General features: G+C 48.9%; 1 protein-coding gene across 4 annotated transcripts in view; it reads right to left on the bottom strand.

Moving 5' to 3' along the window:
* ANO10 (anoctamin 10) overlaps positions 1-19,367 on the bottom strand; it is a 236,714-nt gene that overhangs the window by 17,016 nt on the left and 200,331 nt on the right. The window lies entirely within an intron of this gene.

The raw sequence follows: 19,367 nt of genomic DNA, 5'->3' as shown, positions 1-19,367 counted from the left end.
CCAGCCTCCTCTTGATCTGAATGCAGGCAGAGGCCTGGGAGCAAGAGTGTGCTGGGCCTGCAAGATACCTCTCCCTTCCTGTCTGGAAGCCTGGGAGCCAAGGACGGGGGCAGTGTTCTCCTGCAGCACGAGTTTGTCGAGCTCTGGAAGCCCCATGTGTAGCACACAGGTCACCCGGGTTACTTGGGAGATGAGACCCAGAGGGGTCTGTAACCAGCCGAATCTGCGACAATGATCTCGGTCAGTCCTCATCTTTAATGTGTCCTAAGTTGATGGGCAAGAACACTCCAGGGCTCAGGGCTCAGGGCTCAGGGCTCAGGCTGGGGGATGGGATGTGAACAGGCACCGACACAGAGGGATAACAGGCACCAACCCACAAGGGGAGGCTCCAAAGAACTCCCCTGCCGCACCACCCCCAAGGCTCCTTCAGTGAGTCCTGAGTCTCAGAGTATGAGGGGATGCAATTTCACTGTGGCATGAAAGATAAACCCAGAGTTTAGAAAAATAAAAGGCTGAGGTAAACAGTTCACTAAACGAAATGTAGGAAATAGTCCACTGCCCACACCAGGGTTTCAACCAAAACAATTTTTTTAATTTAAAATAAACATTTTTCTTAATATCAAGGGGGAATAGCATCTGATCTAAGAAACACTGATGGTCACCGCCAGGAAAAAGACAGCAGGAGAGTGTGAGTGGCTGCATCTGTGCCCACGGTGTCTGCACCCCTTTCTGGGCACCTGCCTGTGCAGGCACTTGGGCCCTTGCTCCCTGCAGAGGGGGCTCCCGCCTGCAGAGACGCCTCACCCATCACCCCTCGTAAAGTGCAGGCACGACTTCGGGCCGCAGAGAAAGCACTGGAGTTCCCCATCACCCTTGGGATCGTCCCCAGCAGTGCTGGGTTTTCTCCCCACCTAAACAGGGTGTGGCCCTTTGATAAACACAAACATCTATGTCCTCCATTCGTGTCATCTAATATCTCAAAGTCAACATTATGACAAAACCAAGCCAATAATCATAATATTGACTGTGATTTTATTGCCTCCATGCCCAAGAGATGAACATGTACCCTCCACCCCGGGGCGGCGGGTCCTGTCCCGTGGCGGGTAGGAATGGCCACCTGGGTGCCCGTGGCTGCCGAGTGGCACTGCCTGGGTCAAGTTGGAGCCAGGAACAGCTGATGGTCATGCGTGATCTTTTTCTCCAAGAAAAACACCCTAAGTGCTAGGCAGGGACTCGAACCTTCATCCTCTTGATTTCCTTTTGCTCAGAACAGGTAATTCCCACTGATTCCCACCTCTAAGCCTCATGAAGTAGGATTAGTTCCTGCTTCACCCCTACGTCTTTCATTCCACTTGAATTCCCCATCACCTGCATCCCTCCTGGGTGAGCGGCAGGCCCTGTGCCCAGTGCTGACAGCCACACAGGCTGATGGCACTGGCACGGCCCACTCCTCACTGCTCCATCACAGGGCCCTGCACACACCCGGGCAGCCAGTCAATCGTTTCTGACATCTAGAACTGAAGTGACACAATGCTGTCCCAGTTGGTGACAACAGGCCGTTGAAATCTGTCTGGAGTCCCCATAGCACCGAACCACAGGGGAAATATCTGTGGGTTTCCCACTTCCCCTTTTATACTGACATCTGACACTGGATGCTAACGTTTCTTAGAGGAACAGGCCATAACGATGTGTGTGCACAACAGAAACACCTGCGTGAGGACAGCAGCACAGCTTCGTCTGTGAAGTAGAAATGAATTCTTTGCAGACGTGTACTCTAGGTCTTCGAGAGCAAAGAATCCAAGATCCCAGTGTGATCAGAGCCCAGAGCCTGCATGAAGAAACCGGAGCATTTGCGGCTGACACCCCCCACCCCAAGTACAGCCTACTCAAACCACAGTGGGCTTCTCCTGGGTGTGTGAGTGCTTTGGCGAGACTTGGCCTGTGGCGTGTGCGGTGTTAGATGGGCTGAGACGGGATCTTCAGAATTGCAGTGATTACAGAATTTCGCTGAAACTAATTTTGGAATCAATCATGGGTTGACTGCCTAGTGCATTACACACGTGCCCCTCTCGGCCTTGAAGGGCAGTGCTCCCAGGATGCCCAGATGGGAGGGAAGTGGGTCAGAGCGAGGTGCTGCGAGACCACAATGCAGGTGCATGAGCTCATCTCTGTTTCTGACCACAGTCCCAAGGATCTCTGCGGTTCTTTCCAAAATAATGGAAATATAGTAAAAGCAAATTTATTATTCTGGATGTAATATCACAGGGTCACACTTTGTTCACCCAATGGAAACAGAAAAGTTCTGATTTTTCTTAGGCCCAAAACACATGGGTGAATTTAGAAGATGTTCTTGGTTCTCTAGGTGAGGCCAGTATTACCAAAATTCAGGTGTGTTACTGAAAAGAAAATTTTGAATTCAGAAAGACAGTAAAAGCTAGGGCTAAAATATTGTAGCTCTATCTACAAGGCACATTCAGAAGAGTGTACTTAACAGGGGAAGCAGCAGTAAAACGCACTTCGTGAGGCTCCTAAATCACCTCAGAGAAGCTTCATTCCAATTCCACCTGCTTCTACTCGCCGCTTCTAAGTCTAAAACGTGCCTGTAGTTTATGCTTTGAGAGCAGCAATGGCTTCCTTCTCTGATTCCATGACACACTTTTCAGAGACTGGAAAGTTCTAGAAAGACAGCATCTAGCCCATGTGATCAGTGTTCCCTTTAGTCCAACCTTTGGAAAAACGGATCCCAGTCACCATTTAGGTTAAGCTGTCAGCCAGCACAATCCTGCTTGAGCCTCATACTTAGGTTCTGACAAAGGTTCTAACCAAAAGTCACACTATTTCGAGTTGGTCAGAACTCAACCTCCTTTGCTCTGTTATTTAGAAACACAAGCTGATCCATCCAGTAGGTGTTGAATTAAACATGTCTTCAACTGTTCAGTTCTTCCTCTACCATTAATGCCGTTTTCTTGCGTGAAGCCAAGAAGAGCAGAAAGCGTAAAAGACAAGCTGTTTACTAACAGGGAATCCCTTGGTAAAAGTCATAAACTACAGATGATTTTCGCCTGTTACCCCGAACGACCTGCAAGTCATTTTGTTAAGAGGAGATGGGATAAATGTTTCAGGAGCACACGGCCAGGTTTGGGTGTGATTCTGAGTCACCTAGCAAAGCCCACAGCTGATTCACAGTTAAGTTACACAGCTCTAGGAGGGGGAAACAAACCAGTGTTTCCGTAAGTTGTTTTGGACAAGTCAAACAAACAAGCTTGCACCAAATAAATAATCATGCAGTTGTTCCAGGTTGTGGGTATGTATATTTTTTTACCCTTTGAACCAAGCATTCCAGGTAAGTACATGGCAAGCCACACAAATAAATGCTGTTACTCATATAGGCTTAATTAAGAGGGCATGACAGCCATTGGAAGGGATGAGAATAACATCCATAATGATTAATAAAATAAGCTCAGCGACAAAGCCCCACCGTTCCTATTTTCAAAAAGGAACTGGCACCGGTATCGAGGCTCCCTCGGGTGGGCTAGAAAAGCCAGCCACTCCCCAGGCACACACAGCCCAGCAGCCACGTGTCCTGGGCTGGGAGGGAGTAACCAGGACCACAGAGGAAAACGTGCCCGAGGGAAATGGAACAACACAAACCAGCAGGGTGAGTCAGGGCCCAAAGGCCTCAACGCAATGAGATGACAGCTCTTTCCAAGCAAGGCCCTCCTCAGGTGCAAACTCAAGCTCACCCCACGGCGCTGGAGCTCCCGCCCTCCAGGGACTGCTGTCCGTCCCCTGGGAGGCAGAGCCCCACTGACCCCACCGGTGGCATCTACTATTGGGCTAAGCATGCTTCATGCTGTGAAGAGCTTGCGGCCCCCGGGAGAGAGTGGGAGACCCCTGGGCTTCCGGCCAGGTTGGCACACCGGACTGGCCCTTGAACCCACCTCGCGGGCCTCTTCTCCTGGTTCTCTAATCCCCTCCCTACCGCCCTCAGCCCCGAGGGCAGGGCAGCAGGCCGCGCTTGGCACTCACTCCCAACCTCCGGGACCAGCACAGGGACCTGGCAGCAGGTGACTAGTCTCAGGGTCCCACGGCTTTACATGCACCTGTGAATTCCTGCTGCTCTTCAAAGCCACTCATGTGTCACACCTCCCACGAAGCCTCCCTGGCCTGCCACAGGAAGGCTGCCAGGCCCCACCCTGTGCTCCCCCTGGGCTGCCTGTGGCTTCCCTACCGGACGGTGGGCTCCCCAGGACAGGGTCGCTCACTAGATAAGCTCAGCCAGGGCCCCTGTACGGGGCTGATCAAGATGTGGCCCAGAATTGTGGGTGAGCCCGAGAGGCAGGCTGGGGCGGATGCACAGCTCTGTGCTGAGACCAACTGCATCTACCCTTCACAGCGACCACGAACACATCCCAGGGGGCTCCTTTCTTCCCTAGGCTTCAAAATTAGGGTCCCCTGTGCCATCGAAATCCCCGTCCCTCAGAGAGCCAATTCTACCGCCGAAGGAGAGCCAAGGGTGCTGGTGAGGGGATGAACACCAGCCCATGGACGACCTCCTCTACCAAAGAAGCAAAAGTCCACTTGGCGATTTCAGATGCTCTACGCAGCAGCTGTTTTTGGCTGCGTTGGGTCTTCATTGCTGCGCGCAGGCTTTCTTTAGTTGCGGTCAGCGGGGGCTACTCTTCCTTGCGGTGCACAGACTTCTCATTGCGGTGGCTTGTTGCGGAGCACGGGCTCTAGGCACATGGGATTCAGTAGTTGCAGCACGTGGGCCCTAGAGCGCACAGGCTTTAGTAGTCGCGGTTCGCGGGCTAGAGCACAGCCTCAGTAGGTGTGGCGCATGGGCTTAGCTGTTCTGTGGCATGTGGGATCTTCCCAGACCAGGGATCGAACCTGTGTCCCCTGCACTGGCAGGCGATGCTTAACCACTGCGCCACTGGGGAAGTCCCTACGCAGCAGCTTTAAGAGCAGAGTGAGATGGGCTCTCAGGCAGTGAGGGCCAAAAACCTCGATGATCAGTAATCAGAATATATCTGAGGGTCTTTCATACGATGAGTTCCCACTTTTCATTTAGCAGGTCTGGGGAGGGGCCTGAGAATTCTTTTTCCAAACTTTAAAATTTGCTGTTATTTCAAACTGACAGAAAAATTGCAAGCATAGTGTAAGGATCCTAAATACGCTTACTCAGATTTACCAACTGCTTCCATTTTTCCCTGTTTATCATTCTCTTTATATTATTTTTTTCTTACTCATTTGAGAGTAAGTGGCAGACAACACACCCCTTTGCCCCTAGTTACATCAGTATATACTTCCTAAAAACAAGGCCTTTTTCTTACATAGTATAGGAAAATGTTCCCTAATGATTTTGAAGGGTGAAGTGATGGTCATTTCCTAGCCTGCAGCCCTGGCCGACTCCTTGATTACAGCCTCGAGAGGCACCCAGGAGCCACGTGCAGATATAGACACTGTGAGGGGGTGAATGTTTCTTCTGGGGTCGTTTGTTCTCCAGCAATAGATATAGGGGACGGTTAAGATGGAACGTCACCAAATCTCATTTGAAGTAAAAATATGCTTGATTTCATGAAGCTCTGGTCAATGGCATAATCAAGGGTCAAGGGGTCCTGGCCAGAGAGGTGGGAGGGGGTCACTTCTCTCTCTCCTTTCCTGATTACTCAACCTCTCTCTCAAATGAATCCTTCCGAACGACTTTAAAAGATATTTCTATTTTTAAAATGCACGTACCTAGTTGAAAAGAATCAAGCACTAAAAAAATATATTGTGAAAAAAATTCACCCCCACCTTTGTGCCCCCGTCCCTCCTCTTATTACGCTACCAATTTCGCGGTCATTCTTTCAAAAGTCTTTTTTCCCCAAATATCGGCGTAGGATATTTCTGAAATATCTACTTTCTTGTTTTTAATACAGAGGATCGCATAACATGTCCTATTCTGCATCTTGCAAAATAAATCTTGGAGACGGCCCTATATCGGGAATTGTCGAAAGTTCTTTTCCTTTTGAATATCTGCAAGGATTCTACTGTATGGACAGGACAGTTCATTTAACTAGCCCCCCCGTAAGCCAGGATGTTTAGGTTACGGGGGTGTGTGCGTCCTTATGAACATGTGAGTGTATCTCGGGGATAAATTCCTAGAATTCTTCACAGGCTATTAAACATCCCGGTTTCTCTCATTAAACAAATAAACAAAACCCTCCCCTCCACCTCTTACCCACGTGCTCCCCTCCAGCTGACACTGTAGTTTTCGCCTCCCTTCCCAGACAAACTTGTTGATAGAGTTGTCTATCCTGATTGTTTTCTCACCTCGCTTCCCAACCACTCCAAATCGGCTCCCGGTCCTATTAACCTAAGATCACCCTGAGTGCCGTGTGGTTCAATCCAAGGGGCATGCCCCCGTCTTCATCTGATGCTTTCATAGCCGCAGCTGACATTTTGCAACCATCTCCTTCCTGACACTTCTGCCCTTGACTCTGTGACGTGATGGCCCACCTGGCCTTCCCTGCCCTCCCACACCTCTCTATCTGGTCTTCTTCTGGCAGGCCCTCAACAGCTGGCATTCCTCCAAGATCAATTCTAGGCCCTCGCTTCATTTTAGATTAGCACTGTCCAACAGAACTTTCAGTGATGCTGGGAATGATTTATTAAGCACTCAAAATGTGGTCAGTGCAACTGAGGAGCTGAATTTTTCATCTGATTTAATTTGAACCAATTTAAATTTCAGTAGCCGCAGGTGGCTAATGGCAACCATAGACAGTGCAGCTTGACACGCTCTCCCTAAGAGAGATCACACACACCATGGCCTCGGCCACCGTCTACGGGCAGAGCACGCACACATCTCTATTGCCAGCCCGGATTTTCCTCTAAACTCACTGAACACTCACATAACCAATGCCTGCTTGCCATCTTCCCTTGGATGTTTCTCAACTGACAAATTTAAGATCATCTTCTGAAGCTAGGTTATCTTCCCAGTTAGTGAAATGCACAGCTAACGAGCCTCCGAAAACCAAGTGTGGTTGACTCCATCTCCTAATCATTTCTCAGCTTTGTCCACTTCTCCACATTTGACTACCTCCATGTGAACCCGTCATGGAAACTGGTGGCACAACCTCCTTACTGGTCCACTTGTATCCTCTCTGGCTACGCCTCCCAATCTGTCCTCTATGCTGTAACCTAATGTAAATGTGAAGATGCTCGAGCCCCTTCAGTGGCTTCCTGTGTTTCAGGGATAGAGGCACAGTCAAGTGTGCAAGGACTGATTTTGCCAACCACTGGCCAACTCTCCGTGGCCACCCCGCTTCCCTGCAGTCACCCTGGTCTTCTGTCTCCTGCAGTTACCATGTGGGGACGTTATCATTTCTTTCTGACTCCTTTCCTAGTTTTCAACATCACCTTCTCTAACTCTGGGAAGCAAACAAACAAAACCCTCCTGTTAGTCACAACATGAAGGTTCTGGAAGAGCTGGCTCCTGAGTGATGGACACCACGGGAGAAAAGCGCTGCTCGTTTGCTTCTTCCCTTATGTGTCTCTATAAACCCAGGTCCCTTCCATACCAAAGCAGAACTGGAAGGGACTGTGCTGATCGGCCCTTCGCCGGCCCTCCTGCCAAGCTGGGCAGCAAAGTCTACTTGAACATTCCCAGTCAGAGGGAGGGCACCCCTCACAAAGTAGACCCTTCCCCTCCTCATTCTGGTTCACTGTGATGATTAGGAAGGTCTTCTTTATGCTTTGCCACATCTATCCCAATGTTCCTTCTGGCCAGGTCCCAGGTCCCGCTTTTGGAGTCGTAACAAAAATGACAACAGTGAGAGCAGCTACTGTTACTGTGTGCCTGTCACTCTGCCAGCCTTGTGCCAACCAGCCTCGTGCCAACTGGCCTCGCAGTAACTCCGCGAGCTGGCTGCTATTATTATCACTAGTTGGTAACACAAGAACCTAAAACATAGAGACAGAAAACAATCCTCCCCCAGTATCAGAGCATTCTGATCACTCCTGAATTCTTCAACGTCTTTACTGAAATGCAGTGCCTGGAATTTAACGATACTCTGGGCCTTGCCACACCAAGTGTGGTCCAAGGAGCAGCAACAGCTGCTTCCCCTGGGACCCCGTCCTGATGCAGAATCTGGGGCTCCGTCCCAGACCAGCTCAATCAGAATCTGCATTTTAACAAGAGCCCACGGGCACTTGAGAGTTTGAGAGACACTAGTCTTGGTGTGCTCAGAACACACTGGAACATTCACTTATTAATTCACTAGACCAGTGACCAGTCATAAACACCTACTATTCGTGCTCGGCGCTACACAGGCACCAGGTATCCTGAGTCCCTCACAGCTGAGCTTGTGCCCAGCCGCGAGATGGGTAGGGCTGAGGGGCTGGTAAGTGTTATAGGCAGGAGTGTGGTGGGGAAACATGGCGTCGGTGGGCGATTCTACTTAGGGCCTGGGGGCCACGGGTCAGGGAGGACTGGAGAAGCCAGCACCTGACCAAGTATTAAATGAGGGAAGGCACGTGCTGAGCTGTCACTGAGAGGAGCTTTCTGAGCAGTGAGAGGGTGACACCAAAGAATGAAGGTGGCAGAGAAATCCAGGGAAAGAGACAGGACTGGGCCCAGGAGGCCTTGGGGTTGTACCTCTTCTGGATATTATTCTCTTCCTGCAGCCTCTGGTTATAAGCTCCTCTGGCAGCTTTGCCTCTAGCTATAAGCTTCTCTGGCAGCCTTTCCTCTAGCTCATTTGAACTTGCAGCTAAGGAGACAGGCCTGCTTTTTTCACATGTACTTGGTCTGGTCAGATGTTTTTTGCCTGTACTTTTGTGATTGATTTTTCTAAAAAGATAAGCAAGACCTTCAGTTGATCCTCATTAAATTTTAACTTGTCCTTTTGGACCGTCATCACTGAAGCCTACTATGATCTTTTTGGGCCCCTTCATCCAGCACATCCCCCCAACTTCCCCTCATCTTTCCTTTACATCTTCATTTCATGCAGCTCCCCTTAGCTGTGCATTTTCCTGACACTCAGAGCTTCTTGCAAACTTTAATCTACCAGAGAAAATTACAGGTCAATATCACTGATGAACACAGACACAAAAATCCTCAACAAAACACTAGCAAACCGAATGCAACAACACATTAAAAGGATCATACACCATGATCAAGTGGGATTTATCCCAGGGATTCAAGGATTCTTCAATGTACGCACGTCAATCAATGTGATATACCATAGTAACAAACTGAAGAATAAAAACCACATGATCATCTCAATAGATGCAGAAAAAGCTTTTGACAAAATTCAACACCCATTTATGATAAAGACTCTCCAGGAAGTGGGCACAGAGGGAATCTACCTCAACATAATAAAGGCCATATACGACAAACCCACAGCAAACATCATTCTCAATGGTGAAAAACTGAAAGCATTTCCTCTAAGATCAGGAACAAGACAAGGATGTCCACTCTCGCCACTTTTTTCAACATAGTTTTGGAAGTCCTAGCCATGGCAATCAGAGAAGAAAAAGAAATACAAGGAATCCAAATTGGAAAAGAAGTAAAATTGTCACTGTTACCAAAGGGGAAATGTCGGAGGGAGGGATAAATTAGGAGTTTGGAATTAACAAATACACACTACTATATATAAAATAGATAACCAACAAGGATACCAACAAGGGAACTCTACTCAGTATTCTGTAATGACCTATATGGGAAAGGAATCTGAAAAAGAATGGATATATTTATATGTATAAATGAATCACTCTGCTGGACACCTGAAACTAACACAACACTGTAAATCAACTATATTCTAATAGCAAATAAAATGTTTAAAAAAACTGTATCAGAACAAGCTGTATTCCCTTCTATTGCTACTCAGTGCCTTCCCTTCCCAGCCTGTCTCTGCTCCTTCCTTCCTTTAAGAGCCCATCTTTCACTCTAGAAGCTGAAAATGCCAGGTGCCTTCAGTCTCCTCAGTAGTCAGGGCATGAACCAGTAACTAAATCCTGGCCAGTGGGGCTTCAGGGTAAGTCTTGTTGGTGGACTTTGGATAACGTTTTCTTCCTTAATATAAAGAGACTCTGAAGAGCAGCACTGTTTTTATCCCCTTGCCTTTGGACATGTGTGTGAAGATGTGATGCCTGGAGCTCTGGCATCCACCCTGTGACCATGACGAAAGCCAACACACTGAGGGTGCCTGGGTGGGAAGATAGAAAAGGCCTCCCTAGTTTCTTGATGACATCACCGGCTGTTCCCCTAACCCTGGGCCAGGCCCACATAGGGATTAACTGTTGTATTACACTTCGAGTTCATTTAATAACTTTTATTCTTTATATGGGAACAAAGCAGAAATATCCCAGGTTATGAAAGTTCCTAAATCTCATCATTCTTACATTCTCCTGTAAATTACTGGGCACCGTCTCAACTAAATGTGTCATATCTATTGTTTATAATTCCACCTAGTCTGAAGGCTTTGTCTGGGCATGTTTTTCTCCCTTAAATTATAAAGTTCTCTCGATTCCACCAGCCAGTTTTCTGACAAGCTCGTTCTTTTGGTATACTCTGAGGTACTTTCTGTGGATTGCTAGTTATACTATGACATTTGAAGCCTTGTTCAGAAACCCAAATCATGTTCTTTGACGTTCCCAGCAGCTACTTATCTCTCTTTTTCATTACAAAGGCTTGACCTCTCTTGCACACAGGGAAGCAGCTCCAGGCCTCTCTCTGACACACATGGCTCCAACACAGTCCATAAGCAACTTGAGGCACCTCCCGTGAGCTGGCCCCCTGTGGCCTGTCTCACTCAGCCCCACAATACGGCCCACCTCAGGCGACCCGTCTCTTTCCCCAAGTCCCCCTCAGTCCAGCGTCCCCAGGCTCTGGTCTCTGCTCCCTCCTCCATTTCCAGATCTCTTCCTCCCTCATCTGCCCTCATCTGCAAAGCAAGCTGGCCTGTCACCTCAGTACTCTGTCCACCCCAGAGTTCTGCTCTGCACACAAGCCTAGGGGCCGAGCTGGCAGGGGAAGGTGTGGATGTACAGGTTATGATAACTGTTTTTTTCGATCACACTTCATTTTCAAGAGAATCAGGGGGAGTTTAGGGTGACTGGCAGGGTTACAGGTGTTGGCAGATTTGCTTTCCCATCTCGGAAACACGTGCCGAAGAGACAACATCCTTTCCACTCGGCAGTACGAGCCTTATACTCGCGTCCTCTGGTTCCACCTGGGCGAGTAGCCCATGTGGTCAGTAGCAGGTGTCCTCCGACCTGGCTATGATGCTTCTTCTTGTTCTCAGGCCTGGTGTGCAGCTGCCTCTCAAGCAGGCCAGAGTCACCCGCTACGGGGAAAGCATCTGTCATAAATACTCCAACAGTAGCTCTGCATTTTTCCCTTTCCCTCGTGTCAAATTCTTCCACCCTCACCTCTTGACTCTAAGCCTCCTCGGGATGTTTGTTTTCCTGGCTTCCTTCTTGAATTTTTTCCATCCTGCAGAGGAATGTTTAATCCCTTCTGAAATGTTAAAGCCTAGACCTTCTCTTCTAGCAAGGAGATCAGTGAGAATTTATAGGAAACAAAACAAACCATCTTACACTTGCATGCACTTTCCACATTTGACAGAACTGGCTCCCACACTGGCCTGGAACACCAAGAGGCGTCCCCGTCACTCAGCACACCTGAGTGAAGAGGGGCTCGCTGCGGGCCACCTGTGCTGGCATCGGGGTCACATGGTCTCCCCATCTCTAATTCTCATCATGCTTCCCACAGATGTGGTAACTGTGCTGACGTCACACGCCTGTGGCTAATGAGCTTAGTGGGCTATAAATCCAGGGCTGCTTGGCACCAAACCACTGCTTTCCTAATCCCCTCCATTTCCATATTTTCTGGCATTCAAAGGAAGTATACTCCTCTGTGATTTTTCCTAAAAACAGTTGATTTCAGGAAACTACGATTTTCTGGACTTGTTTGCCACCCTGCTTCTGTTCCCACCCAGTGGAGCAGGGCACGGGCTAGGCAGGGGGCCAGGCAGCTCAACTCTGACACAGCACGTCTCCAGCCCAGAGAGAGTAACCATCAGTGTTCCAGAGGTCCCTCCTAGGACCGTTTTCTAGCAGATTCGTCTGCTTTTCTTCTAGCTTTCTCATTGTATAGATGAGATTTGGAAAAGCATGTTTTTAATTTTGATGATGTGTCATTTATCCATTTGTTCTTTTATGGATCATGCTTTAGGTGCCTAAGAAATCTTAATGCCTAATGCCAGGTCACAAAGATTTTGTCCTATTTTTTCCCCCAGATTTATAGTTTGGGGCTTTACACTTAAGTCTGTGGGCCATGTTGAAGTGAAATGTGGTCCGTGTTCATTTTGTTGCACATGGATGTCCAATTGCTCCATCACCATTTGTTGAAAAGACTGAGCTTTTTCTCCTGCACTGCCTTTGTACCTTTGTCAAAAATTAGTACAGGCTGTCTGCCTCTCTCTCATACTATTGGTTTTCTTCAAATTTCTGATGCTCCCTGGTGGCTTCTTCACATTTTTGAAAGAAGGGACTAGGTGATCCTTGGTGGGCTACTCACATTTGGGAAAGGGACTAGGTGACAAGAATGGAAAGCCTCCGGGGGTGTCCTCTCTCCTGGTCCCACCTGTCTCCACCTGGCCCTCCCCTCTGAGTGGGGGGAGGGGTGTGGGCTCTGTGGAAGCAGACTGCATTACCCCCCAGCCTCTCTCTCTTTAGGGTGTGTGTGCAGGCGGCAGGAGGTGACCTGCAGCCCGCGAGGAGCCATAACAAGAGCCCCGGGTGCGCAGGTTTAGCATCTTCCAGCCCCGGGTACCATGGCCTTGCCTGCGGCCCCTCCCTGTGGGTCATGGAAGTCCAGAGTAACTTGGAGATCCCTCACAATTCCAAAGCTCCTTGCCTACCTAAGCCGCCCTAATTTTCTCTCTTTGGGGAAGTGGAGTTCCTGTGATGAGCCGCCCAATGCTGGCCTGCTCCCCGTGTCCCCATCCACCGTGGGGCCGCGCTCAGCCCCCAGCAGTCACCTGCAGCGTCTCTGCTCTAGTTCTCTGTCACCCTTTCCTAGTCTGCTTTCTCTTTTACAGAAACTTCTCAGCCTTTTTTGGTTAGCTGATGGTACTCTCTCTTGTCTTCCGAGATTTTTAATGCATTATGCTTTTCTTATTTTTCCTTTTGTTTGAAATGGTCTTTGGATGAGGCAGAAGTACATGGGATGTTTTGAGCTCGGCAGTCCTACTTGATGGTCATAAGTGCCAGGGACGTGCGAACTCGCTTTCCCATGGAACGTCCACTAAGTCATCCCTAGAGACAGACGGCAGAGCTGGCCAGGTCACCAGGCCGACTAGTCACACTGCATATAGAAAGCTGGCTGGCCGGGAAGCCTGGGAAAGTCCTGAGCTTGTGTGGTCTCATTCTCCATCTGGAAAACACTGCGTCTTTAAAAGAAGTCTTCTGGCTCTACAGCTCTGTGGAAGGGGAGCCAGCGAGCATGGGCACAGCTAGGGATGCTGGAAACCACAAGCCACGCATGACTGACTTTGCAGGAGTCAAGCCCATAGGCTGTCATGCCAAGAACTTTTTTTTCTTTTCCTCAACCATCTTTCACGATGGACTTGAGTCTGCCTCTATCTACTTTCTGGAAGAAAAGTACACATGTGTAAATATTTGTAATATCGACCCAGTACTTAGTAGTACTAGGTTTTAAAAAACTACATCGAAAGGTTTTGTTTTGTCCTTAAATGTATCAATAATCTTGGTCCCACAGACTTTTTTTTTTTAAGTTTCTATAGTATTTTTTTCTGCACTAAGACAGGCTAGCCACAGCATTTATCAAGGAACTGCTGGGGTGAAGTAGCAGGGACCAGCATCTTCAAACATGCAGTTTCCATCATATTCATGATCCAAAGGAGTACACAGTTTCATTTCAAAAAACAAAATAAAAAACTCTAAAATTTCAGTTCCTATTTAGACTGAAGTTCTGTCATTAAATCACTCTGCATAAAAATACATTAAATTTTTGGGGGCTTCCCTGGTGACGCAGTGGTTGGGAGTCCGCCTGCTGATGCAGGGGACACGGGTTCGTGCCCTGGCCCGGGAAGATCCCACGTGCCGCGCAGCGGCTGGGCCCGTGAGCCATGGCTGCTGAGCCTGCGCGTCCGGAGCCTGTGCTCCGCAACGGGAGAGGCCACAACAGTGAGAGGCCCGCATACCGCAAAACAAACAAAAAAACATTAAAGTTTTTAAAAGGGGGAAAAAGTAAACACAAAAATATACCACAAATAGCCTTCATGACTCACTCCTTTTGTTAAGGGGCTCCTGCTTCTGCCGTTAGATTCTCTTGTTAGTTTTGATCAGGCTGTTTACACACATTTTTAATGCGTTCAATGATTTCACAGACCAGCAGTTGCAATTTGTTTCGGGCAAAGTGGACTGTTACAAAAGATCCCAGACTATTTTCAGGTTGGAAAAATAAATGAATTGAAATTGGCACTATTCTACATGATTGCTTTTTTGTTCTAATTACAGAGTGGAGTCCTTTCCATAAAAGTAAAAATGTTCGGTACTTCTATAATACATATGAGAAATAAGATCGATACAAATACCCTCCTGTATTTCCTAACCTTCCCCTTGCATTTTTTTTTGGGGGGGGCATGCCACGGGGCACGCAGGATCTTAGTTCCCCGACCAGGGATCAAACCCGCGCCCCCTGCAGTGGAAGTGCGGAGTCCTAACCACTGGACCGCCAGGGAAGTCCCTCCCTAGCATCCTTAGCAGCGTCCAAAAGCCATCACGTTTTGAGAGGCAGGTTTAACTGACGCTTACTCTGTGGTAAGCGCCAAGCGTGGGCACTGCTGTTTCTTCTTAATCTGCACCGTGGCTCTGAGAAGTTGGCATCACCACCCCTTCTTCCTCAAGAGGAAGTCCAGCTCTGAGGGGGGTGTCACTGTGCCCAGGGTGAGAGCGGCACTGGGGGCACAGAGCCTCCAGCACCCCCAGACCCAGCCTTCCCCTCACCTCGGCAGCTATACAACTCCGCAACCGTAGATGGGTGCCTGATATACCTGCTCCCTGGCTAGTTTCCCTTAAAGCAAACGAACACAAACAAAACAACCTAATTTTCATAAATCTGTGAAGTACTACTCTTTCTATTAAAAATTACAAAATATTTCACAAAGACACTGCATTGGAAAAAATGCTATATGATCCCCATGTCCCACCCCTGTCCCCATTTCTTTAAGAAATGAACATTGCTAATACAACTCATCCCGCCCCGGAGACCCCTCTGGGTCTCATCCTCCACCCTCGACCCCCAGAAGGGACCACTCTCCTGGATTTGGTGTTTATCATTCCCATGTAGTTGTCTTCCCCCTGATGTATTACGCCTAAGTGGTGCACAGAATTACTCTGTACATTTTAAAACTTTATGTCAGTGGTAGAATCACCCACATGGGCCTCCAGGGTGAACCGGTTACCAGCGTGCCAATTCCTCCACCCCCAGCAGCCCTCCCTATGTGTGCTGTAGAGACACCATCACCTTGCTGGAGGCTCAGGGAGTCCTGGTCCTTTCCAAAGCCCCCCATCCCACAACTGTCCCACATCCTGGCCCTGTTAGCACCGCACCCGGCAGCCAGCACCCCTGGGGACCCTTGGCCAGCCGGAGGGGGAGTGCTGCGGCGGGACACGTGACTAGCGTTCATGTTTCTCTTCAAGCCAATCTAAAAACACCTCGGTGTCCTCACTGAGGACAGTCAGACAGCTGACGTCTCTAGTGGGAAGAAATGCTCGACAACAAATCAGCAGATCACCAAGACCTCACCCACCATCTACTGAGGATTTCAGCTCTGCTCCAGGCAAATTAGAAGGACGTTTTTTCAGGAAGCATCCTGCCAGGGCTGACGCTTGTTTTGTCTTAAGGCAAACGGCCACTTTCCACACCAACCCAGGATTAAACATGCCTCCTCTGTCGTCTCCGGAGGGAGAGTGCGAAACCTCTAATCCATTCTACTCAGTGTTCAAGTCCTTGGTTGGCATATTTCTTCCTCCACTTGCCGTCCCAGCCCAAACATTCACCCTTGCAAACAGCGAGTGCTCAGCAGTGGGCAGTGGGGGGTGATGCGTCCCGCCAGGGTGGAGCCACAGCTCTCAGCTGTGCACGGGGCACCCAGAGCACCGCACGCAACTCACAGCAGCGCCACTGACACTTTAAATTTTCGAGGGAAACAGCAACACCCAGCATCAGCTATCAGAGAGGAGCCATGGAGGTTAGTCTTCCTCCACACCTGATGCTTTCAGGCGAATCCCGCTCAGTCTAATACCTGGTGAGGTGAGCCTTACTGAGGGGAATGGCTTTGACTGGGGGAGCAGGAGAAAGGTCACCTGGGCACAGAGGGGACTTGGGCTGGGCCAGGGGTGCGTGGGTGCAACAGGAAGATGCTTACGGCCGCACGAGAGGCTGGGCTGCTCCAGGTTTGTGGCAAAGGGGAAGCAGATGTGACCTATCACCCAACAGGACTGCAGTGGGCGTGGCGAGGCGCTGACGGGCAGGAGGTCCCTGAGCCTCAGAAGCACCTCTCCCATACTGCACATCCCGTGGTCTTATTCCAAACCCAAGGTAAATCGCGTTGTAATATTTTAGGCTAGCCACACTTTGCTTTAAATAGGCTTGGTCAGCTCACCTATAAACTTAACTACAAATGATCACTTTCTTCTTATTAGAACATGTGTTCTGCATCCCAAATAAATGGCTTATAATAGAATCAATTTAATAAACATTCACTGAGTGTCTGTGGTGTGCAAACCCTGGGGTATATACTAGGTCCCCCACCACACAGGGACTCCCATCTCCTGGTGTCCACGCCTTGGACAATCCCCTCCCCTGAGAGTGAGTGGAAGCTGGGACTTGCTTTTAATCAACACACTATGACAAAGGTGATGCGACGTCGCTCCCGCGATAGTTACATCACACGACAAAGGTGAAGGGATTGTGTAGATGTGAGTGACGTTCCTCATCCGCTGATCTCAAGTTCACCAAAAAAGAGATTATCCTGCGCGGGCTGCACTCAACAAGCTGAGACCCCTTTAAAAGAGAGCTTAGGGATCCAAGGACGGGCGCCTCTGCGAGACCGTGACCTTGGCACTGGGAGCAGGCCCTGCAGACCATCTTGAGTGCACCTTGTGGAGACCCATGGCTGATGGGCTGGTGCCTCCCCCAGTGAGGGAGGCCAGGCCGGGGAGCCAGGCTGGAGACAAGATGGCGAAGTAGAAGGACCTGAGCTCACTTCCTCTCATGAAAACACCAAAATCACAACTAACTGCTGAACAACAACTGACGAAAAAGACTGAAACCTACCAAAAAGATGTTCTATATCCAAAGACAAAGAAGAAGCCAGAACGAGATGGGGTCAGACACCAGAAGCAAGAGGAGCTACAGTCCTGCAGCCTGCAGAACGGAGACCACAAACACAGAAAGACAGACAACGTGAGAGGGCAGAGGAATGTGTTCCAGACGAAGGAACAAGATAAAACCCCAAAAGAACAACTAAGTGACGTGGAGACAGGCAGTCTACCTGAGAAAAGAGGGCTTAGGCTGCCCGTGAGGTCAGAGGCTCCAAGCACAGGGAGTCTTCTTTGCCAACTGTGAAGAAGTAACTGCCAAGTTGTGAGGGGCCTGTGGGGAGGGCAATGAAGGGAGGTGGCCTCCAGGAGCCAAGAGCAGCTCCCAGCAGACAGCCAGCGAGACAGGGACCTCACAGTCCTGCTGCCACAGAAGATAAGTTCTGTGAACCTTAGAAAGCTTGAACCAGATCTCTCTCCGCTTGAGCCTCTGATGAGCCCAAAGCCCTGGCCGCCATCTTGACTGCAGGCTGGTGAGACCCTGAGTAGGGGACCCAGTGAAGCTGTGTCCTGACCTGACCCAGAGAAACTGTAAGATGACAAAAGTGTATTGTTTTAAGCCACTAAGCTTGTGTTCATGGTTACAGAACAATAGAAAACATAGCACCCAAGGTAGAAGCTATTTATGCTACATTCTCGATGACTGTTTCTTGATGAAACAGTCAAGCCGAAATTGTCTCCAAACTTTTTATGGTTTTAAATAAAGGAAGACTTAGAAAATGTCTCCAATGTGGGCCATAATTTTCATCTGCAGATTGACCTGACATGCTTTCAATCTCAGGCAAATTAAAACTCCTGTGTGTTGCCTGGCTCTTCTGGCAAACTTCTTGGTTTTGCAGGATTCTGGTGGCTTTAACTTTTAAGAACCTTTACCCTTTGGTGACCTCTAAACACTAGAGTTCCAAGCAATCCCACCTGGAGGAATCCTGGGGGTAAACAGGGTCCTGTAGCTTAATTAGAAGAAGGGCCCGTGGGTTCCTGAAGCAGTTTACAGGGAGGAGGCACACATATATGATGTGGTACTGGCCACCTTCACCCAGGAAGTCCCACTGCCCTTCTGTGACCCCGCTGTGTTACGACTTTATCAAGATTCAAAGCTTTCTGTTAATTTATCAGAGACTGACAAACTACTCCTTAACACTTTTTTACCTGTAGGTTTTCCCCAAAGAACCTAAAACGTATACTTATCATAGCTCATTTACCTGATATTGCTATACTTTGATCAGCTATTTTGTCAAAGGTAATTACCTACTTCTTTGGGTCTGAAGAGAAAAACAATTTTCCTCTAATTTAGTTCAAGTGGCACGGTAGCTAAGGTGAAATAATTTGAACCATTCTTGAAAGTGTACTGTGGAAAAGGAGAAAGAAAAGAAATCATGACAATGGAGCAGGCTAACCGCACACCGTGACTGTGATGACGCCACACCAGTCACAGCTGGAGAAACGCAGCCCTCGGGGAGCAGGAGCAACCCCACCTGCCATGGCAGCCACTCAGTGCCGCCTTCCAGCACCTTCTGAATGGGCCTCCAGACGGAGGTGGGCCGGGAGCAGGATGACGTAGGGCTCCTGATCCCGTGGGGACACGGCTCCCATGTGGAGGGCAGGCTGCACTTGGTCCTCGCTGAGGGAGAGCTCGCACCCCCGGAAACAAGATGGAAACAGCAAAGGCACACGACGTGCAAATGCGTCCACTTACCACATTCAACTCACTTACAGATCAGTGGGATATTTAGTTAACACTATCGTGACCGCATTTCTAGAGGCCAGTTTTTAAATGCCGCAATACTGAAATCTTTAAGGTAAAAAAGGAGCCATCGTTACCTGTTTATTGCGAAGTTTGAAACAGTCACCATACTGTTACGCTGATAAGGTACCAGTACTTGCAGAACTGTGTCTCACACACATATCATGGCTGATAGGAACACCAGTTATTTATCTATTTATTTTTACATCTTTATTGGAGTATA

Source organism: Delphinapterus leucas, chromosome 10 (genome assembly GCF_059928025.1).
Source record: "Delphinapterus leucas isolate spDelLeu-1000000601 "Yukka" chromosome 10, BTC_Dleu_Yukka2, whole genome shotgun sequence".
Taxonomy (NCBI): Eukaryota; Metazoa; Chordata; class Mammalia; order Artiodactyla; family Monodontidae; genus Delphinapterus; species Delphinapterus leucas.
This window is presented reverse-complemented; position numbering and strand designations above follow the sequence as displayed.